Source organism: Rhinatrema bivittatum, unplaced genomic scaffold (genome assembly GCF_901001135.1).
Source record: "Rhinatrema bivittatum unplaced genomic scaffold, aRhiBiv1.1, whole genome shotgun sequence".
NCBI lineage: Eukaryota > Metazoa > Chordata > Amphibia > Gymnophiona > Rhinatrematidae > Rhinatrema > Rhinatrema bivittatum.
Window position 1 is genome coordinate 290294 of NW_021820292.1, and position 24018 is coordinate 314311.

The following is a 24018-nucleotide window of genomic DNA, read 5'->3' on the forward strand; positions in this document are numbered from 1 at the left end:
AACCCCACTAGACCTCGGTCTGTCCTCCGGCAAGCGATGTACCTTGTTCTCGCCTAGAGACTAAATCAAATCCTCTAGTTCTTTTCCAAACAGCATCTTGCCCTTAAATGGCAGCGAACCTAACCGGGTTTTAGATGACACATCCGCCGCCTAATGGCATAGCCACAACAAACGTCGCGCTGATACCGCCGAAACCATGGATCGAGTCGATGTGCGAGGTAAATCATAAAACGCATCCGCACTATAGGCAATCACCGCTTCTAAACGCCCTGCCTGTGAAAGAGATTCATTGGCCAACAATTGTTGAACCCACCGAAGTCCCGCTCGCAAAGAGAAATTACTGCATATGGCTGCACGAATCCCTAGTGCGGAGACTTCGAATATCTTTTTAAGCTGTATCTCCAGCTTTTGATCTTGTAAATCCTTGAGAGCCGTTCCCCTGGGAACCGGGCTGGTGATCTTCTTTGTGACTGCCGCCACCGCCGAATCTATCTTTGGGACCTTCAACAGCTCCAACGCGTCCTCAGGCAGAGGGTAGAGCTTACCCATCGCTTTAGCCACTTTAAGTCCCAAATCTGGGATATCCCATTCCTTGAAGAGTAAATCCGATGCTGAAAAATGCAACAGAAAGATGGATGGAGGACCTCTCAGGCCCAAGACCACCGGATCTGTCGCCCCTAGTCTGGAATCTGCCTGTGGTAACTGTATGCCTAACTCACCAAGAATTGCCGGGATAAGGGGCCCCTACTCATCTCGGTGAAAAAGACGTACTACTTTGGGGTCATCCCCGTCTGCCCCATGGGTACCACTCAGGCCACCTGTTAACCGCTCACGTCCCCCTCAATCCCCCTCGGGAGCTGAGAAGGCGGGACCTGGTCCCCCTGTTGCTCCTCTGGGTCATCGGTGTCTGTAGAGGTATCAGGATCCCCCCGCGGGGCCCTTAGTCTGAAGGGCCGGGGCCCCTCAGTGGGATCCGATGCCTGGGCGGGCCTAGCCCACTTCCCCGACTCTGTCGAAGGGTCTGATTCATAAGACCCCTGTGGCCTTTTTCTTGCTAATCTACGCGCCCTAAATGCCTTGTGCATTAATAAAACAAACTCTGATGAAAATGAAGAATCAGATGACCAATCCACGGGATCCCCTTCAGGGGCCTCTGAATCACTGGTACCGCGTGGCCTCGCAGGTTTGTCCCCCTCAGGGACCCTGCTTTGGGGTGATAAATGCGGCAGCGAGTCCTCCTCCCCCTGATCCTACAGGGGTGCGGGAACCGCGGGACCCGAAGAAAACAAAATGGTGGACATTCCCGCCGACGCTGCATCCCTAGAGCCCAAAATGGCGCCCGTTCCCACGCTCCGCGGGAACGGGCCTGATCCGGGCTTGCTCCCCAGAGCTACGGCTCTTAATGGCGCTCGACCCCGTGCTCCCTCCCGGGAGCGAAGACGCCCCTTTGCCCCCCGAAACACAGCTGGAGCACAGGCTGTCTCAGAAGAGGTGCCGCGCAACGCCGCAAGCGTGGCAAGCCGCCGTCGCGGCATGCCCCTCACTTAAAACTGCGAGCGAACAAGAGAAAAAAAAAACCAACCCGTGAAACTCGTTGACCCCCAGCGCACTGCCCCCAAACACAGCTGGGACACAAAGAGAAGGAACTTTGGCGCAAACGAGCAATACAAGATAAATGCAAACTTTTTTTTTTTTTTTTTAAATACCATTACCGCTCGCCGCTGGCTCCGGGACCACCTGGGGGGAGTGAGCCGGGCTCCCCGGTGTCACCACTAGTGAGGAAAAACAGATGCTGGCAAGGGAGATAAGCCCACACTTCAGCAGCCTCTGAAACCAGGGGGGATGGTCCCCTCAGGACCTCACAACCCCCTGGGAGGCGGGAGACTGTGACCTGCAGGCAAGCCATTAGGGATGTGAATCGTGTCCTCGATCGTCTTAACGATCGATTTCGGCTGGGAGGGGGAGGGAATCGTATTGTTGCCGTTTGGGGGGGTAAAATATCGTGAAAAATCGTGAAAAATCTAAAAATCGCAAAACCGGCACATTAAAACCCCCTAAAACCCACCCCCGACCCTTTAAATTAAATCCCCCACCCTCCCGAACCCCCCCCAAATGAGTTAAATAACCTGCGGGTCCAGCGGCGGTCCGGAACGGCAGCGGTCCGGAACGGGCTCCTGAATCTTGTTGTCTTCAGCCGGCGCCATTTTCCAAAATGGCGCCGAAAAATGGCGGCGGCCATAGACGAACACGATTGGACGGCAGGAGGTCCTTCCGGACCCCCGCTGGACTTTTGGCAAGTCTCGTGGGGGTCAGGAGGCCCCCCACAAGCTGGCCAAAAGTTCCTGGAGGTCCAGCGGGGGTCAGGGAGCGATTTCCCGCCGCGAATCGTTTTCGTACGGAAAATGGCGCCGGCAGGAGATCGACTGCAGGAGGTCGTTCAGCGAGGGTTCCGGCGCCTCGCTGAACGACCTCCTGCAGTCGATCTCCTGCCGGCGCCATTTTCCGTACGAAAACGATTCGCGGCGGGAAATCGCTCCCTGACCCCCGCTGGACCTCCAGGAACTTTTGGCCAGCTTGTGGGGGGCCTCCTGACCCCCACGAGACTTGCCAAAAGTCCAGCGGGGGTCCGGAAGGACCTCCTGCCGTCCAATCGTGTTCGTCTATGGCCGCCGCCATTTTTCGGCGCCATTTTGGAAAATGGCGCCGGCTGAAGACAACAAGATTCAGGAGCAGGAGCCCGTTCCGGACCGCCGCTGGACCCGCAGGTTATTTAACTCATTTGGGGGGGGTTCGGGAGGGTGGGGGATTTAATTTAAAGGGTCGGGGGTGGGTTTTAGGGGGTTTTAGTGTGCCGGCTCACGATTCTAACGATTTATAACGATAAATCGTTAGAATCTCTATTGTATTGTGTTCCATAACGGTTTAAGACGATATTAAAATTATCGGACGATAATTTTAATCGTCCTAAAACGATTCACATCCCTACAAGCCATTGCGGTCTCAATACTAACCTAACTAGACTTTCTTTCTATTATTATTATTTTTTTTTTTAAACTAACTAGGCCTCAGCTCAGACTGTAGGTTTTGCACCCTCTCCACCTGCTAGGAGACAGAAGAATACTGCAGGACTGTAGGTGGCACCAGCCTAGATAAGGCGGAGTTTTTGTTTGTAAACTTCTGTCTCCATCTGCTAGAGGGGGGGCAAAACCCAGGAGTCTGGACTGATCTGGGTACCTACAGGGAATAAGGATTAAACAGTAGAAACTAATTAAACACTTCTCACTATCTTACTAGTGCCTGGGGAGGTCGAGGAAAAGGCTGTGCACGGGATTGAACAGGGTCTCAGTTCAAAAGGTCGGTTCTCTCCGCACTACCAGCTGAGGCTGGAGAATTCCAGAACCCTCAGGGCGAGTTCTCTGCCTCCAAGGCCAATCAGGGCACACAGTATTAACAGTGAGCTTTCTGGCCAATGGCACGGCAGAGTGTTTCAGAGTCACATGTACTCGGGGCTTCTGGGATGTGTATGCTGGTTCAAGGCAGCATCTAAAGCCTCTGCTTGAACCACAGGCAGAGGTCAAACAGCACCTGCAGGTCAGCACACAGGAAATGAGCTCCTTGGGAAAACGTGTCACAGGGCAGGAAAATAAACTACAAAGCTTGAAAAATCCCGGTTTCACCACAACATAGTAATACGGACCAAAAGATTTTTACAGCCTATAATACCTACCAGTGAGGCTGGTGACAAGAACAGTCCTACACACATAACTGTTATGGCTATTTGAATACAGATGAAAGACTACCAGGACAGCTATTTCTTTAAATATTTGATATGGTGTTTCCCAGGTATCTGGGTTTTTCTTGGGCAGTTTCTGTGTGCTAATGTAATTCTGGCACTAGTCCATCTGGTTGGATGAGTCAAAATCTTTGGCTGCTTATCCTGTACAAAGATGGAAAAACACCATCAATTTGCAATATCCTACTCGGAATATTCTGATAGCAGCCTAACAACTTCCTTTAAATGCAGTGGTGAGGAAGAAAATTTGCTGGTGACATCCCTCAGCTCTTGCAGTGCAATCAGCTCCAGGCACTGCAATGAATTTGTGACAATGTTCTGAAGATGGCTGTTCCCAAAAGTGAGGGGAGAAGCTCAAATAATTTAAAAAATATTATTTGAAATGCTTTTTGATCAATATAAGATAGGTATTACTAATTTTGCAAACTTTTACTGGACAGTGCACAGTATGTAGGGACTTTCTCACAAAGCAAAATCACATGAGGCCTACTAATGAAGGGGTCTGAACGCTTCAACCTGACAAAGGACTTCATGTACCAGAATTCCCTGCTTCATGACGGGTTTACTTACAGTCTGCAATACAGCTGTAATTAGGACATTGAGAAACTCTCTGTCAGCACATTGCACATTTTCATTTTTTGGCTTCGCTGTTCTTATTCTCTGATAAGCTTTCACTGCTGTAACCTAGATTAGAACAATGGATGTATTATGTGATGGGCTGTATTACTGCAGACTCGCGAATTCCTTTCCAGAACTGCAAGTCCCAGCAGCCTCTCCTGCAGAACATGGGAGAAGTTTCACGAAAGTTCCAGGGTGTCTAGGGAGGGGGTCAGTAGCCCCTTCAGCCGGAATATGCTCGCTCAGCAATGCTTAGAACGCATGTGTAAAAGATAAGAACTGTAAAGTGCATAAGAGTCTGCTCCTGGAGGGGAGGGGCATGCAGTTGTACTGAGCCTTTGTCTTAGCTGCATCTTGCTGGCAATAAAAGTCTATCTTTACGGATCAGTTGTCTGGACCTCCTTACTGACTAAAAAGAGACGGTTACATTTGGCGAGCCTCAGCCAGGAGGTACCGGGGACGCTATTTTAGCCCCCCAGTTGGTCCAGGGGATTTTGTGGCGGAGTGATCCCCCAGACTTGCCTGGTGAGTGGCCACCGCTGAGTTCAGTGATCAGGTATCTGAGGGGGTCATTCCACGGAGATCCTCTGAGACCTTTGGGCTGGTGATCCGGGAAGAAGGCTTTCATGACGTTCGGAAGAACCCTGCAGGCGAGTATTATGGGAATGATGGGAAAAGTGAAGAATAGCTAAAAGAGTAGCAAATAACCGGTCCATCCGTGAGGGGACCGAGGGGGCTTTGATCACACCCCAAGCGGTGGTTTGGTAGGAATTGCATTCCGAAAGCCACGCGCATAAAAAGAGGAAAAAGAAGTAACGCGTACGATAGTGGGAATAGGTTTCTTGTTGTGTGAAAGAGAGTGAATGGCCTCGCAGTTCTAGGCCGGGCTGACCGCGTCCTAGTCGGGGCGATTGTGACCCTTTTGTGTCTGACGGGTACGGACCCCTTACCTATCCATCTTCCCTTCCCTCCTCTGTCTGTGAATTCTATCCTGATGGGAGGGGGCGGTTCGACTCCATTAAAAGTCATGACGGAGCACTATAGGGAAGTGTTCGATAGGCATAAATGTACTAAACCCGGAATGATTCAACGATGCACCCATAGGTGGCCCAGTTTGTGTGTAAATTGGCCTCCGGTAGGAACTTTCGATTTCCAAACGGCCACGAGGGTCCAGAAAATAGTTAGTGAAGAAGGGAATCCGGGTTGCCCTGAGGATATACCGTACATAACTGCTTGGATTGCAGTTATTGAGAATCCTCCGTCGTGGGCAAAGAAGTTAGTGGAGGGAGCCGCCCTCGTAATGGTGGCTCAGGCGCACAAAATGGGGAACTGGAAGTCCCCATTATTAATTAAGGATTGTAATGTATGTAACTGCTATCTGTGAATTGCAAGCACATGTACCAGGGATTCTTTGTTTTTAATTGTTTTAAACCCTAATAAGAAGAGATTTTGGTTTACAGATGCTGCACAAGACTACTATACAACAAATTAATGTACAGTGTTAAGTTAAAATACTGATTTGATTGCTGGAGAATGCATTTACTGGTGTTGAAGTTTAGAACTTGATGGCAGTTAAGGGTTAACGGCAGAGATAATTACAGGAGAGAGGAGGGAATCGAGCCAGAGGAAAAAAAAAAAAAAAAGACGTTGAGCCAGTGCGTAGTGCATTCAATATGGCTGTGCGTTTCAATGCTTGTCTCCTATATATTATCTGTTATTTAAAAGTTACATTGGAACGCATGATAAAGTATGAACTCCCTTTTGCTGACGCAGTTTATTTTGAAGCTGTCTCTGGGAAATTTAGAGAAATGATTAAGAATGGGTTCTTTGTTAAAGTTTTTCTTGTTGCTTCTTTGGCTAGCAGTAGTTAAATATGCAGAGCTACTCCCTGTTTTAAGGAACTGGCAAGATAAGACAGCCAAGCATGTGCAGCGCTGACTGTGGGAATTACAGGATGCCGTTTGTAAAAAAAAAAAAAAAAAAAAAAAACGGAGAAAACAAAGACTTAATATTAAAAATTTTGATTCAGTGGCAGGCGCAAGATAAGGATTATTGGAAGTTGTGGGCAAGAGAAAGGGCCACTATGCAAGATTAGGAACAAGAGCAAATATGAGTCGGCCCAAATGATAAAGTAGTAGCCCCCCCACACACACATATATATATATATATATATTGCAATTATGTTCTTTGACCACTGGTGGGGGCTGGGCTCTGGCTATTACCATATGTTCTTAGTGTTTGCAATGTAATTGATACAAGGCTTCCAAGGGTTTGATCATCACTCCTGCACACCTAAAGCGCCCCCCCTGGATCCTTGCCTGCAGATCCAGGTTGACTTTATTGAATTAACCCAATGCCAAACTTACAAGTATGAAGGAAGCAATGTTTTGCAGCTTCTCAGCCTCGTCAGAACTGATTTGCCTCCAGGCGCAAGTCACCTATTCAATTTCCAGATGGACTGTGATCTTTTCATCGTATTTTGAGATGTATGGGAACAGGGATCAGGAAGAGAAGAAAAGGGCCCGTCCCTGCAACCAGGAACTTAATAATAGAGACCCGACATCCGAAAGAAGCTGCAGAAGGCCGAAGGCTTTGAGGGCATGAGCCTCAGCCAGTTAAAAGCTATAGCAGACCAGGTATGTGGAAATAGAGAAGTGGAAGAGAAAAGAGAGAAGCAAGTAGAGACATGAAGGAGAAAGTGACTGTTAGCCGCCGCTCTCGAGGACACGCGGACGGGAAGGAGCCAAGACAATGGCAGACCGCGAAGAGGAGGGGGAACAAGACCCCCCCTTTGGGAAAGAATCAGTGTGCGTACTGCAAAAATGAAGGCCATTGGAAGAGAGACTGTGAAGAATGGCAAAAGAAATACGGGAGCCCTGCAGTGAATACTAACGACAAAAATGGACCTGCACCGACACAAAAGGGCCGAGGAGGAAGGAGATCGGACAACCCCCACTGGCAGATGGCGGGGGAGGCGACAAGGAGCATACAGCCTGAAGAGACCGGGAGGGAAGAATCCCCACTGACCCTCTGGTGGAGATCCACGAGGTAACACAACAAAAATCAGGGGCCTGTTGGACTCAGAGGCCAACGATCTGTCATGACTGCACCAATCGGCCCCCCCGACGAAAGAGACTGTTTCTATAGTGGGTGCCTCAGGTCAGGTACTCACTGCCCCTCTGCAGAAAGAATGAACTATACAAGTAGGCGGGACCATGGTATCCCTTATCGGATGGAACCTGCTGTGTAAGCCTCAGACCACATTGAGATTTCAACCAACAGGGGAAGTTAAAGCCTCCTTCGGGGACCATCCAGTGATACTCATCTGTCCCCTCCAAGAAGAATGGAGACTACATCTTCCCATAGTCGAACGAACCATCGAACATCGATATGAAAACAACACCCCCCTCAACAAAAACGAAGACAACTGATGGATAGTGTACCCCAAGTATGGTTCGAACAGAACCCGGGAGGAATAGCTATCGACGCTACCCCCATATGGATAGAGATGAAACAGAATGCACAGGTGATTAATCAACCTCAATACCCCATTCCATATATGGCCAGACAAGGAATCCAGATACACCTGCAAAGACTGTATGATTTGGGCATTCTTCGGCGAATCCGATCTGCTTGGAACACCCCTTTGTTGCCAGTAAAGAAGCCTGGATCTAATGACTATCGACCAGTACAAGACTTAAGAAAAGTGAATAGTCAAGTAGCAGATCTAGTAGCCCTCGTCCCAAATCCGTATTCAATCTTGGCTCAAGTCTCTCCTGCATCAAAGTGGTACAGTGTCATTGATCTCAAAGATGCCTTCTTCTCCGTCCCGGTGGCGGAGGAATGTCAGAAGATTTTTGCTTTCACATGGGAAGATGCAGATACTGGAGTAAAGCAGCAGTACACATGGACTCGGTTGCCTCAAGGGTTTAGGCACTCACCTACGCTGTTCGGTGAGCAACTGGCAAAAGACTTAAAGATGTATCAAGTAAAGTATGGGCCAGTCATACAATACGTGGATGACCTTCTGTTGTTTCGAGAGACGTACCTCGAATGTGCGGTATCCACTCTTCAGCTGCTAAAGACGTTGTACTCAAAAGGGTATCGTGCAAGTAAAAAGAAAGCGCAAATCTGTGAATTGGAAGTAGAGTATTTAGGCTTCCAAATACGTGGAGGAACCCGATGTCTGGGGATTTCTCGCACCAGTTCTATAAGAGATCAACCTGTACCCACTTGCAAGAAAGAGCTCCGGGTGTTCCTTGGAGCTGCAGGATACTGTAGGCTGTGGATTGCTAACTATGCAGTTATTGCCCAACCCCTGTACGACAAGCTGCGGGGTAAAGAGGCAGAATCTCAACCCTTCCAATGGGAAGGAAACGAACTGGCAAGCTTACGTCAATTAAAAGAAGCCTTAATTGAACCACCTGCCTTAGGATTGCCAGATGTGATGAAACCATTCCATCTATTCGTCGACGAGAAAAAAGGCATGGCCATAGGGGTATTGACTCAAACCTTAGGCTCATGGGAGCGACCTGTCGCATATCTCTCAAAAGGAATGGACAATGTTGCAAAAGGATGGCCTGGTTGCCTTCAAAGCATTGCGGCTGCATGCTTACTAATTCCAGAAGCAGTCAAATTAACTTTTGGTCAAACTCTGAACGTAACAACTCCCCACACCATTCAAGGACTGCTAGAGACCCATGGACCAAAATGGATGACTAATTCACGTCTTGTAAAGTATCAAGCTCTGTTATGTGAAACTCCTGAAATTCAAATACAAGACAGCAAAAACATGAACCCGGCCACTCTTATGCCGGCACCTGAACCAGTTGCCCATGATTGTGAAGAAGTCATGACTACAATACATTCCAGTAGACCAGACCTGAGGGATCAACCCTGGCAAGGAGCTTGGACTTTATTAACTGATGGGAGCAGCCAAATCATTCATGAGATACGTTCTGCTGGATATGCTGTTGTATCCGAAGATGAAATCGTTGAGGCTCAACCTCTTCCCCCAGGAACGTCTGCACAAAAAGCTGAACTAATTGCCCTTACTCGAGCACTGCAGTTGGCAGAAGGAAAACTGTAAATATCTATACAGACTCTAAATATGCCTTTCTTACAATTCAAGTGCATGGAGCATTATAGAGGGAAAACAATTGAACAATGCATCAGAAGTACGTGAATTACTAGACGCAGTTTGGCTACCTCGCAAGGTGGCTGTAATGCATTGCAAAGCACACACCAGGAAATCAAACCCTATTGTCAAGGAAATCAGAGAGCAGATGAAGCAGCAAAAAGGGGCAACTCGGGAACCCTTCCAAGCAGTATTAATTGCATCGAATCATCAGGCTTCAGGCAGTCCTGGAGCTCATCACCAACGACTGCTTTCGCTCTTAAACTCTGGGCAAAACAAAATACCAAAATTATGACTGCAGTGTACCAGAATAGATTGGTTTTAGATTATCCTCTGGCCCAGGAAGGAGGGTTTGTGGAACATTTAACCTCTCCAATTGTTGTTTACAGGTAGATGACCAAAACAAGGTTATCCAAGACATCACTGATCGCATGGTCAAGATGGCACACGTCCCTGTCCAGCAATGGAATAGTGCTTGGGACTGGACCAATGGATTCCGTGGTTGGTTTTCCATGATCGGTGGATTTAAGAGCTTGTTTGTTATCCCAGCCAGTTTAATTCTGTTTTGTTTTTTAGGACCCTGAATTATTCCTTTCTTGCTCAAACCGCCTTCGTCAGGTGATGAAGGACATTGCTGAATGCAAAACCGCCACGCAGCTTCTGTCACTGTACATGTATTCCTCTGAGCCTATAGAACCTGTTTAACCATCCTCATGTTTTATCCTGGGCCATCTTCCCATACATGACAAGTTCGGGCTACAAAGGGGGGTGGAGCCATTAGGGCCCATCCGTCTCAAACCCGTGAAGAAACCATCGGACTGTTTGGGAAATTAGGGCCCCCTGAGAACTCAAATTGCTAATTTTTCTTGTTTCTGTTTCTTTCAGCTCCACAGTTGCGTTGTGATGGTGTGATACTTTTCATAAATAATGATAAGTATCAAAGGGGGGAATGAAGGGGTCTGAACGCTTCAACCTGACAAAGGACTTCATGTACCAGAATTCCCTGCTTCATGACGGGTTTACTTACAGTCTGCAATACAGCTGTAATTAGGACATTGAGAAACTCTCTGTCAGCACATTGCACATTTTCATTTTTTGGCTTCGCTGTTCTTATTCTCTGATAAGCTTTCACTGCTGTAACCTAGATTAGAACAATGGATGTATTATGTGATGGGCTGTATTACTGCAGACTCGCGAATTCCTTTCCAGAACTGCAAGTCCCAGCAGCCTCTCCTGCAGAACATGGGAGAAGTTTCACGAAAGTTCCAGGGTGTCTAGGGAGGGGGTCAGTAGCCCCTTCAGCCGGAATATGCTCGCTCAGCAATGCTTAGAACGCATGTGTAAAAGATAAGAACTGTAAAGTGCATAAGAGTCTGCTCCTGGATGGGAGGGGCATGCAGTTGTACTGAGCCTTTGTCTTAGCTGCATCTTGCTGGCAATAAAAGTCTATCTTTACGGATCAGTTGTCTGGACCTCCTTACTGACTAAAAAGAGACGGTTACACTAACACTGTCAGGCCGATACAGTAAGGACGCGTAAGAAAGAGTGCGGCAGTGCCGGGCGCACCCTCGTTTGCCGCACGCACAGTTTGGATCACATACCGCTCGATACAGTATTCAAATGAGACGCAAATGCAAGCCACGTCCAAAGCGCATCCATGCAGCAGTAGGCGTGCGCAATCCATTTTACTATATAGAGCGGTATACAGCGCCTATACATTATCCTGGGTGCGCTGGTACCTGTCATTCCACCAGGAAAGTGAATGGTTCTCCTACAGACCCCGCTGCCTTGAGCGCCCGGCGTCAGGCAAGCCCCAGTAGCCGGCGATCGGCGGCAGGGAGCGCAACAAAGCACCTGTGCGCCCAGCTCCGATTTTCCGCCTCCTTCGGATGGGCAAGAGAGAGACGAAATTTCACAGGCAAACTTTCCCCCAAGCCCCTGCTCACCTGCCCTGGCCGCGGCCACGCAAGCCTCCAACAGCAGAAGGGCGTCCATGGGTACCGGTCTCCCGTGCGGGCACGCTGACAGATCCGGAGCAGCCCCAGTCCTCTCTCCCCTCCTCCCGAGGCACGCACCGCGGCTCCCCTGCCTCCCGTGGGCAGCCGGCGACGAGAGCGGCTTCAGCAGCCCGGGGCGGATCGGGCGCTCCCCATGCGAGGCGGCTTCCAGCAGCTCCCGCCGGCGAAGGTGCATGAACGCACGCCATGACCTCTGACGTCCAGCCGGGCGCTCAGGTCGCGGCGTGCGTTCATGCACCTTCGCTGCCTTGAGCGCCCAAATTGGACGTACAGGCGGGCGCTCAAGGCAGCGGGAAGGTGTTCTGTTTTGGTGCTGTGTTTCAGTACCTACAGTTTGATAGATTTTTTTTGTTTATTTCTTCATAGTTTCTTATATAGAAACATAGAAATGACGGCAGAAGAAGACCGAATGGCCCATCCAGTCTGCCCAGCAAGCTACGCACTTTATCCTTTTTTTTTTTTTTTATCTTTTTCTATCACCCAACTGTTACTATTGGCTTCCAGTACCCTCCAGCCCTAATTCCCCTCCACCCCATTACCAATGTAGAGAGCAGCGCCGGATCTGCATCCAAGTGAACATCCAGCTCAATTAGGGGTAGCAACCACTGCAACAAGCAGGCCACACCCCTGCCCCATACTCTTACCCACCCCGGTTTTTTTTTGGAGATGGCAGCCCCTCCATCCTTCCGCTCCGTGAAGGTGGAACACCAACCACTGGCCACTGGCATCCCGCTCCGTGAATGCCTCTGTGGCTACTGCCGCTCCGTGCAGTGTTTTGCTGCCTTTTTATTCACGTCCTCTAGACTTGATGGGCCCACAGTGTTTATCCCATGCCCCTTTGAAGTCCTTCACAGTTTTAGACTTCACCACTTCTTCCGGAAGGGCATTCCAGGCATCCACCACCCTTTCCATGAAGAAATACTTCCTGATATTGGTTCTTAGTCTTCCTCCCTGGAGCCTCAGCTCTTGACCTCTGGTTCTGCTGATTTTTTTCTGATGGAAAAGGTTTGTCGTAGTCTTTGGATCATTAAAGTTTTTCAAGTATCTGAAAGCCTGAATCATATCACCCCTGCTCCTCCTTTCCTCCAGGGTGTACATATTTAGATTCTTCAATCTCTCCTCGTACGTCATCCGATGAAGATCCTCCACCTTCCTGGTCGCCCTTCTCTGTACCGCTTCCATCTTGTCTTTATCTCTTTGTAGATACGGTCTCCAGAACTGAACACAGTACTCCAGGTGAGGCCTCACCAAGGACCTGTACAAGGGGATAATCACTTCCCTTTTCTTACTCGATATTCCTCTCTCTATGCAGCCCAGCATTCTTCTGGCTTTTGCTATCGCCTTGTCGCATTGTTTCGCAGACTTCATATCATTAGACACTATCACCCCAAGGTCTCTCTCCTGCTCCGTGCACATCAGCCTTTCCCCCCATCAAATACAGTTCATTCGGATTTCCACTCCCCTTATGCATGACTTTGCACTTCTTGGCATTGAATCTCAGCTGCCATATCTTCGACCACTCTTCCAGTTTCCTTAAATCCCGTCTCATTCTCTCCACTCCTTCCGGCGTGTCCACTCTGTTGCAGATCTTAGAGTCATCCGCAAAAAGACAAACCTTACTTTCTATTCCGTCCGCAATGTCGCTCACAAAGATATTGAACAGGACCGGTCCCAACACCGATCCTTGCGGTACACCACTTAAAACCGCTCTCTCTTCAGAGAGAGTTCCATTTACCATCACACATTGTCTTCTGTCCGACAACCAGTTTGCAATCCAGGTCACCACCTCGGCACTCACTCCTAAGCTTCTCGTTTTATTCACCAGTCTCCTGTGCCGAACCGTATCAAAAGCTTTTCTGAAATCCAAGTAGATGACATCGAGCGCTCTTCCTTGATCCAATTCCTTGGTTACCCAGTCACAATGTCAATCAGATTTGTCTGACAGGATCTTCCCCTGGTGAATCCATGCTGCCTCTGGACCAGCAATTCTTCCGACTGTAGATAGTTCACTATTCTCTCTTTCAACAGTGACTCCATTACTTTTCCCACCACCGAAGTGAGGCTAACCGGTCTGTAGTTACCAGCCTCCTCTCTGTTCCCACTCTTGTGAATCGGGACCACCACCGCTCTTCTCCAATCACTCGGCACCACTCCCGTTTCTAGGGATCTATTGAACAGGTCACACAGCGGACCCGTTCGGTACCTTCCCGCTACTGGAAGCCGCCTCACATGGGGAGCGCCCGATCCGCCCCGGGCTGCTGAAGCCGCTCTCGCCGCCGGCTGCCCCCGGGAGGCAGGGGAGACGCGGTGCGCACCTCGGGAGGAGGGGAGAGGGGACTGGGGCTACTCTGGAGCTGTCAGCGCGCCCGCACGGGAGACCGGCACCCATGGACGCCCTTCTGCTGCTGCTGGGGGCTTGCGTGGCCACGGCAGGTGAGCGGGGGCTGGGGGAAAGTTTGCCCGTGAAATTTCGTCTCTCTCTTGCCCATCCGAAGGAGGTGGAAAATCGGAGCTGCGCGCACAGGTGCTTTGTTGTGCTTCCTGCCGCCGATCGCCGGCTGCTGGGGCTTGCCTGATGCTTGTCAAGCTGGCAATCCCCGATGCCCGAGCGTAAAACAGAAATGATTTTCGCCCTGCGCCCTTGATTTATTTTTTGTAATAATTTTTCCCCCTTGTGCGAGAAGCATTTTTTTTCTTTGGATTGGGTTAGTTTGGGACTGGGCAGCTAAGTTCACCACACTAACGCCAGGGTCAGGGTAGGCAGTAAATTTGCAGGTTAAAGACGCGATAATCTGGGCACACGTTACTGTATTGGAGGGAATAGCTAATCCAATCATTAACATATCATATACATGCCGCGGGCGGAAAGGGATATGCGTCGATTTCAAGAAGCGGTAAGGACGCGTAAAACCGGTTACTCAATCGTGGGTTAGACATACACGTCCAAATTGTGGGTACAAAGCGGGTTAGAAACAGGTTAGCCGCGGCCACGCTTTACTGTATCAGCCTGTGTGTAAGGAACAGAAGGATTCTGCAGGTTCGACACCTTAAGCTCATTTCGGATGTGCTCAAGATAGGTCAAACCCCCAAGTAAAAAAATAAATAAATAAAAACTTGAAAAGAATCTAGTTTTTTTTGGGTACCAAAGTCACTGAACCAGTGGACTACCTATAGGAGAAAATGGCATGGAACCACTTTTTAAAGGATTCAGGTTTTATGGGTATTACAGTACTGAACCAGGGTATTACTTATTGGAAAAATTACTTACCTGATAATTTCGTTTTCCTTAGTGTAGACAGATGGACTCAGGACCAATGGGTATAGTGTACTCCTGATAGAAGTTGGAGACGGATCAGATTTCAAGCTGACGTCAGCCCCTAGTACATATACCCCTGCAGGAAGTGCAGCTCTTCAGTATTCTCCTCAAAAAGCCTTGTGGAAATATGTGTGACTGACTGATTTGAATAACTTGAATAACTTCATAACTTGATTAACTTGAACCGGTTGAATTGGCTATAGCTGGAGACCGCCAGTGCCCTTAACGGGGAAACGTCGACATCCGGTATGATGGGTGTTCTAGGTGAAAGGAAGGATGGCTTACCCTTGAATCTCTCGCTCCGGGGGATGTCCCCCGAGAATTCCATGAGTAACAGCAGCCGTGAGTGGGATGCTGAGTCCATCTGTCGACACTAAGGAAAACGAAATTATCAGGTAAGTTATTTCTCCATTTCCTAGTATGTAGCAGATGGACTCAGGACCAATGGGATGTATAAAAGCTACTCCCAAACCGGGTGGGAGGCTGGCCGTGACCCACTTAGTACTGCCCTTGCAAATGCAGTGTCCTCCCACGCCTGAACATCCAGGCGGTAGAACCTGGAGAAGGTGTGGATGGAGGACCATGTCGCCGCCGTGCAGATCTCGGCGGGTGACAGCATCTTGGTTTCCGCCCAGGACACTGCCTAGGCTCTAGTAGAATGGACTTTGACTTGCAGAGGCGGCGGATTGCCTGCTTCTACGTAGGCCGCCTTGATGACTTCTTTGATCCAGCGGGCTATGGTTGCCCGCAAGGCCGCTTCCCCTTGCCTCTTCCCGCTGTGAAGGACGAATAGGTGGACCGTTTTTCGTACGGGTTCCGACATTTCCAGGTATCTGGAATTCTTATGCTCATGAGATGGAAGTGAGACACCACTTTGGGGAGGAATGAGGGGACCGTGTGTAGCTGGATGGTTCCCGGAGTGAGCTTGAGGAATGGCTCACGGCAGGACAGTGCTTGTAGCTCTGAAATACAACAGGCTGAACACACTGCCAGCAGGAATGCTGTCTTCAAGGTCAATAGTCAGAGAGACAGGCCGCGGAGGGGTCTGAAAGAGGCTCCTGCTAGGAAATCCAGGACCAAGTTGAGGTTCCAAAGAGGTACCGGCCACTTTAGGGGTGGTCAGATGTGCTTGACTCCTTTCAGGAAGCGTGAAACATCCGAGTGAGAGGCTATGCTGTCGCTCTCGCGCTTGGTTCCGTAGCATGACAATGCGGCCACCTGTACCTTGATGGAGTTGAAGGACAATCCCTTCTGTAGGGCGTTCTGAAGGAATTCCAAGACCGCAGGAATTTTGATTGAGCGTGGTATGATATCGTGGTCCTCGCACCAGGCCTCAAATACTGACCAAATCCTTATGTATGTTAGAGACGTGGAAAACTTGCGTGCTCGGAGTAGGGTTTCAATCACAGCCCCCGAGTATCCGCTCTCTCAGGAGCACCCTCTCAATGGCCAGACCGTAAGAGAGAATCGAGCTGGGTCCTCGTGGAGGATCGGCCCTTGTTGGAGCAAGTCTCTGTGTGGAGATAGTGGCAGGGGGGTCCCTGTCAGGAGTCTTCGCATGTCTGCGTACCACGCTCTTCTTGGCCAGTCCAGGGCCACAAGAAGTACTGGTCCCCTGTGTAGTTCTATCTTGTGAATGATTGCGCCCAATAGGGGCCACGACGGGAAGGCATATAAGAGTCTCCTGTGGCCAGGTCTGTACCAGGGTATCTATCCCCTGGGACTGAGGTTCCCGCCTGCGGGTGAAGTAACTGGGTACTTGGGCATTGGACTGGTTTGCCAGAAGGTCCATGGTTGGTGTTCCCCAACGGTTCACTATCAGTTGGAACGCTGCGGTCGACAGCTTCCATTCTCCTGGGTCTAGACTTTCTCTACTGAGGTAATCCACCGTGATGTTGTCTTTCCCGGCGATGTGGATGGCCGAGATCTCCTGGAGATTCACTTCCGCCCACGACATTAGGGGGTTTATTTCCAGAGACACCTGTTGGCTTCTGGTTCCTCCCTGATGGTTGATGTAGGCCACTGTTGTGGCATTGCTCGATATTACTCTGACCGCTTTGTTTCGGAGTCTGTGACTGAACCGTAGGCAGGCTAGTCTGACTGCCTGGGCTTCTAGGCAATTGATGTTCCATCCCGACTCTTCTGCGTTCCACTGTCATTGGGCAGTTAGCTCCTCGCAGTGTGCTCCCCATCCCTGTAAGCTGGCATCCGTGGTGAGCAGGATCCAGATCGGTGAGGATAGTCTTGTTCCCTGGCTCAGGTGGCCATCTTGTAGCCACCATCGTAGTTGGGTCCGAACTCTGCCCGGGAGCTGTAGACATACGACGTAATTCTGGGACGGTGGATTCCATCGCGACAGGAATGAGCGCTGTAGGGGTCTCATGTGAGCTCGTGCCCATGGCACTACCTCCAGTGTGGATGCCATGAGATAGAGGACCTGTAAGTAATCCCATGCTGTGGAGCGAGGTTCGCTCAGCAGGGTTTGTAATTGGTTCATCAGTTTTGATCTCCTTGTCTGTGTCAGGATGACCTTGTCTTCTTTGGTGTTGAATCGGACTCCTAAGTATTCTAGAGACTGTGAGGGTTGCAGACAGCTCTTGTTTATATTGACCACCCATCTGAGGCTCTCCAGTAGAGTTTTGACTCTGTTGGTCACCTGGTGACTTTCCTCTGGGGATTTCGCCCTGATCAGCCAATCGTCGAGGTAAGGGCCAATAATCTGCTCAGAGTAGCTTCCACTGCCACCCTCTTGGAGGGGTCGTGGCAGAGGGATTCCACAAACTTGTCCGGAGGGGTTCGGAGGAAATCCAGATAGTACCCCTCTCGAATGATGGTTAGGACCCACTTGTCCGAAGTTCTCTCGACCCATCTTTGGTAGAATAGGGCAAGTCTGCCCCCTATGGCTTCTTACTTTGGACGGGTTGGCTGAATCTCATTGTGGGGTGCGGCTGGGGCCTGGACCCGAGCTAGTTCCCCTTTTGTTGTGCTTGTTCTGAAAGGACTGGTTCCTGCCTGTAGGACAAGGCGCTTGGTGAGTGTTTCTGTATGGATTGAAGCGCTGTGAGCCTCTTCCCCTGGAAGATCGGGGGAAGGGTCGCTGGTTTCTCTTGTTCCTGTCCTCCGGTAGCAGCGGTAGTAGGGACTCGCCTCATTTGTCAGCCAGTTTCTCTAGTTCGCTGCCGAACACGAGGGATCCCTTGAAGGGCATCCTTGTGAGTCTTGTTTTGGAAGACGCGTCGGCCGACCAGCTTCGGAGCCAGAGTAGCCTCCTGGCCGCCACCGCTGATGACACTCCTCTAGCTGCGGTGCGCACCAGATTGGAAGCAGCATCTGCGAGGAAGGATACTGTTGGTTCCATGGCTTCGCCAGGGGTGTTGCTCCTGGTCTGTGAGAGGTATGCACGTGTCACAATGGTGCAGCAGGCCGCTATTTGCAGCTGGAGACGGATCAGATTTCAATCTGAAGTCAGCCCCTAGTACATATACCCCTGCAGGAAGTGCAGCTCTTCAATATTCTCCTCAAAAAGCATTGTGGATATATGTGAGACTGACTGATTAACTTAATTTGTTTAACTTGAATAACTTGGTTAAACGTTAAAACTTGATTAACTTGAACTGGTTGATTGACTATAGCTGGAGACCGCCAGTGTACTCAACCGGAAAGCGTCGACACCTGGCAGGGTGGATGCCCTAGGTAAGTGAAAACGTGGCTTACCCTTGAATCATTTGAAAGATAATGCGTAACGGCAGCCAAGGGTGGGATGCTGAGTCCATCTGTCTACACTAAGGAAAGTGAAATTATCAGGTAAGTAATTTCTCCATTTCCTAGCGTGTAGCAGATGGACTCAGGACCAATGGGATGTATAAAAGCTACTCCCGAACCGGGTGGGAGGCTGCCCGTAATCCACTTAGTACTGCCCTTGCGAATGCCATGTCCTCTCGAGCCTGAACATCCATACGGTAGAATCTGGAGAAGGTATGGATGGAGGACCATTTCGCCGCCCTGCAGATCTCGGCGGGTGACAGCATTCTAGTTTCTGCCCAGGATACTGATTGGGCTCTGGTAGAATGGGCCTTGGCCTGTAGAGGCGGCGGCTTGCCTGCTTCTATGTAGGCCACCTTGATAACTTCCTTGATCCAGCGGACTATGGTTGCCCGCAAGGCCGCTTCCCCTTGTTTCTTTCCACTGTGAAGGACGAAAAGGTGGTCCGTTTTTCGTACGGATTCCGACATTTCCAGGTATCTGGATAGATGTCTGCCGATATTGAGGTGGCGTAGACTACGGGCTTCTTCCGAATCCTTCAAGTCATCTGCTGCTGGCAGCGAGATGGCCTGGTTGAGGTGGAAGTGTGAGACCACTTTGGGTAGGAAGGAGGGAACCGTGCGTAGTTGGATGGATCCTGGGGTGAGCCTGAGGAACGGTTCGCGGCAGGACAGTGCTTGTAGTTCCGAGATGCGACGGGCTGATCAGACTGCCAGCAAAAACACCGTCTTTAAGGTTAACAGGCGAAGAGACAGGCCTCGGAGGGGTCTGAAGGCGGTTCCCGCTAGGAAATCCAAAAAGAGATTGAGATTCCACAGAGGTACCGGCCACTTTAGTGTGTTTGACTCCTTTCAGGAAGCGTGACACATCCGGGTGAGAAGCTATGCTGTCGCCCTCGCTCTTGGAGCCGTAGCATGATAATGCGGCCACCTGTACCTTGATGGAGTTAAGGGAAAGCCCCTTCTGTAGACTGTTCTATAGGATTTCCAGGATCACGGGAACTTTAAATGAGCGTGGCTTGATGTTGTGGTCTTCGCACCAGGCTTCAAATACTCTCCAAATCCTTATGTATGTCAATGAAGTGGAGAACTTGCGTGCTCGGAGGAGGGTGTCGATTATAGCCCCCGAGTATCCGCTCTCTCTCAGGCGGGTCCTCTCAATGGCCAGACCGTAAGAGAGAATTGAGCTGGGTCCTCGTGGAGGATCGGACCTTGTTGTAGTAGGTCCCTGTGTGGGGGCAGGGGTAGGGGGTTCCCTGCCAGTAGTCTTCTCATGTCTGCATATCACGGTCTTCTTGGCCAATCCGGAGCCACCAGAGGAACTAGTCCCCTGGGTAGCTGTATTTTGTGGATGATTGCGCCCAGTAAGGGCCACGGTGGAAAGGCGTATAGTAGGTCCCCTGGTGGCCAGGTCTGTACCAAGGCATTGATCCCTTGGGACTGCGGTTCTCGCCTGCGGCTGAAGTATCTGGGTACTTGAGCGTTGGATCTGTTTGCCAGAAGGTCCATGTCCAGTGTCCCCCACCGATTCACTATCATTTGGAAGGCTGCGGACGACAGCCTCCATTCTCCTGGGTCTAGACTTTCCCTGCTGAGGAAGTCCACCGTGATGTTGTCTTTCCTGCCGATGTGTACGGCGGAGATCTCCTGGAGATTTGCTTCCGCCCACACCATCAGGGGGTCTATTTTTAGGGACACCTGTTGGCTTCTGGTTCCCCCCTGTCAGTTGATGTAGGCCACTGTTGTGGCATTGTCCGACATTACTCTGACCGCTTTGTCTCGAAGTCTGTGAGCGAACCGTAGGCAGGCTAGTCAGACTGCCCGGGCTTCTAGGCAGTTGATGTTCCATCCCGCCTCTACTGCATTCCACTGCCCTTGGGAGGTTAACTCCTCGCAGTGTGCTCCCCATCCTCTTAGACTGGCATCTGTGGTGAGTAGGGTCCAGGTTGGGGAGGACAATCTTGATCCCCGGCTCATGTGACTGGCCTGCAGCCACCACCGTAGCTGGGTCCGGACTCTGCCCGTGAGTGATAGATGTACGGTGTAGTTCTGGGACCGTGGGCTCCACCATGATAGGAGTGAGCGCTGTAGGGGCCTCATGCGGGCTCGCGCCCATGGCACAACTTCCAGTGTGGATGCCATCAGCCCGAGGACTTGCAGGTAACCCCATGCTGTGGGGCGAGGGTCGTTCAAGTAAGATTTGCAACCGGTTCCACAGTTTTGATCTCCTTGTGGGGGTCAGGCTGACCTTCTCCTCTTTGGTGTAGAATCGGACTCCTAGGTATTCCAACGACTGTGAGGGCTCTAGGAAACTTTTGTTTGTGTTGACCACCCATTCTAGGCTCTCCAGTAGAGTTATGACTCTGTTGGCTGCTTGGTGGCTTTCTTCCGGTGACTTTGCCCTGATCAGCCAATCGTCCAGGTAAGGGTGAACGAGGATTCCTTCCTTCCTCAGTGTTGCCGCCACCACTACTATTACCTTGGTGAACGTCCGGGGTGCTGTGGCTAACCCGAAGGGTAGTGCCCGGAACTGGTAGTGATGGTCCAGGATTTTGAAGTGTAGGTAGCGCTGCTGTTCTTGATGTATTGGGATGTGAAGGTAGGCCTCTGAAAGATCCAGGGATGTGAGAAACTCTCCCGGCTGTATCGCCCTTATTACGGATCATAGAGTTTCCATGCGGAAGCGGGGAACTCTCAGGTGGCGGTTGACAAACCTGAGGTCCAGGATGGGTCTGAATGTTCCCTCTTTCTTGGCGACGATAAAATAAATGGAATAATGCCCAGTATTTATCTCCTGAGGAGGTACAGGGGTTATGGCCTCGAGGGCCAGTAGTCTGGTCAGTGTAGCTTCCACTGCCGCTCTTCTTGGAGGGGTCGTGGCAGGAGGACTCCACGAACTTGTCCGGAGGAGTTCGTAGGAAGTCCAGGTAGTACCCCTCTTGGATGATGGCTAGGACCCACATGTCCGAAGTTATCGACCCATCTGCGGTAGAATAGGGCTAGTCTGCCCCCTATGGCTTCTTCCCTTGGACAGGTCGGCTGAATCTCATTGTGGGGTGTGGCTGGGGCCTGTACCAGAGCTGGATCCCCTCTTGTTGTGCTTGTTCCGAAAGGACTGGTTCCTGCCCGTAGGGCGGGGCGCTTGATAGCTGCTCCTGTAAGGATTGAAGCGCTGAGAACTCCTGCCCCTGGAGGACCAGGGAAAGGGCCGCTGGCTTCTCTTCATCTTATCCTCCGGCAGGCGCGGCAATGGGGACTCGCCCCATTTGTCAGCCAGTTTCTCTAGTTCGCTGCCGAACAGGAGGGATCCTTTGAAGGGCATCCTTATGAGGCGCATCTTGGAAGATGCATCAGCCAACCAGCTTCGTAGCCAGAGTTGCCTCCTGGCCGCTACCGCAGACACTCCTCTGGCCGCTGTGCACACTAGTTCGGAGGCAGCGTCCGCGAGGAATGATACTGCTGGTTCCATGTCTTCTCCCGGGGTGTTGTTCCTGGTTTGGGATAAGCAGGCACGTGTCATCACGGTGCAGCAGGCCGCAATTTGTAGAGAAATAGCGGCTACATCAAATGATTGTTTGAGGATGGGTTCCAGACGTCTGTCATGGCATCCTTGAGCGCTGCTCCTCCCTTCACTGGGATAGTAGTGCGCTTAGAGACCACGCAGACCATGGCATCAACTCTTGGGCATGTAAGTAGCTCTTTGGTTGCCGGGTCCAGGGGGTACATGGCTGCTTGAGCTCGTCCCCCTTTGAATATGGACTCAGGCGCATTCCATTCCAGGTCAATCAGCTGTTGTGCCGCTTGTAACAGAGGGAAATGGCGAGAGGTCTGGCGTAGACCTTCTAGCAGGGAGTTCGGTTTAGGCTCCCTCGAAGTACCCGGGCCCGGGATAGCGAGTTCCGTCAGGCATTGGGTGACCAGGTACGGGAGCTCGTCCTTTGTGAAGAAGCGTCTCATGGATCGGTGCGATTCTGTTCCTGTAAGGAGCTCCCCCTCTTCTAGGGGCTCTGTTTCCTCTTCGGAGATATCAGAGACCCCATAGGTGGGGCTTCCGGGTATTGGAATCTTGTGCCTAGGTCTTGAAGGGCCAGGGGCATGAGGTTCTTCAGGTGGAGCATGTGGTTGGACAGGCAGAGGTTAAGCTCGTATTTGAACAAAGGCGTGAATCCCTTTGAAAAACTCCACCCATGATATCGATGCTGGATCCAAGCTGAGGGGAGCTGGGTCCCTGGGGGTCCCCGTATGTGGGGGGGTCCCGCTGGGATCTGCTAGGTCCGGTGTGCCCCCGGAGGACCTAGTGCTCTGTCCTGGGTGGGACTGGCCCTGATCTGGATCTCCCAGGGCCTCCTCATACTGAGTGCCCAGGGCGTCGGCCTCATCGCTTTGTGCGGCTCTGATGTGGCATGCTGGGCAGAGGCCTTGAGCCTTTATCCTTGTTTCGGGTGGTGCCATGGCTGTCAGTGCGTAAACTTTTATACGCTCTGAATCGCTTAAGGTGAGCGTGTGAGTTGTGCGCCTAGCTGTGCGTCCAGCCGTAGATATGCCCCCAGTTCTGTGCATGCAACTTACACGCACAAGGATTATGTGCGTGTAAGTCTATGTGCACATGTGCTTTGTGCACCTAGATCAGAGTTGTGCGCTTGGGTTGAACGGCGCAGCGAATGGGCCAAGATGGCGACGGCAAGCACATGGGCAATATGGCGACCCCCTCGGAGGGTCTCCATATGGGTAGACTCTTGGAAACAGCCGGGGCCTGGCCCTGCTAGGGCGGATCAACCCGGTGGCACTGGTCCTGGCCGGCAAACTGTGCTCCTCCTCGATCCTCGGAGACCGGATTGAAGTAGAAGATTTCTACCTTACCTAGTCTTCGGCGCTTCCCGGTTTTGTCCTGGGCGGTCTCCGGCTGTGGGGGGAGATGGCCAATACCTTCACTGCCGCGCTCAAGGGTGCACCCACTGCCTCTCAGCCGCGCCTGAGGATCGGGGGCTAGGTCCACGCCGCGATTCGGCCGCCAGACCGAGGCTTACCTCCGAGGCACCATGGAAATCACCTCGAGAATCTCAACTGGGGGAGGGACCCGAGGGTATCACCGCAGGAGAGCGGGGCTCGTCTTCAGGTTTTCTCCTTTTAAATTTGGTTTCTTCTTTGAATTTGGTTCTAATGCTGCGAGAGCGTGCAGAAGTCCATGACTGCTATGGAGACGGAAAATACTGAAGAGCTGCAGCTGCAGGGGTATATGTACTAGGGGCTGATGTCAGATTGAAATCTGATCCATCTCCAACTGCTATCAGGAGTACACTATACCCATTGGTCCTGAGTCCATATGCTACACGCTAGGAAACCACTTTTTCAAGGATCCAGGTTTTGTGGGTATC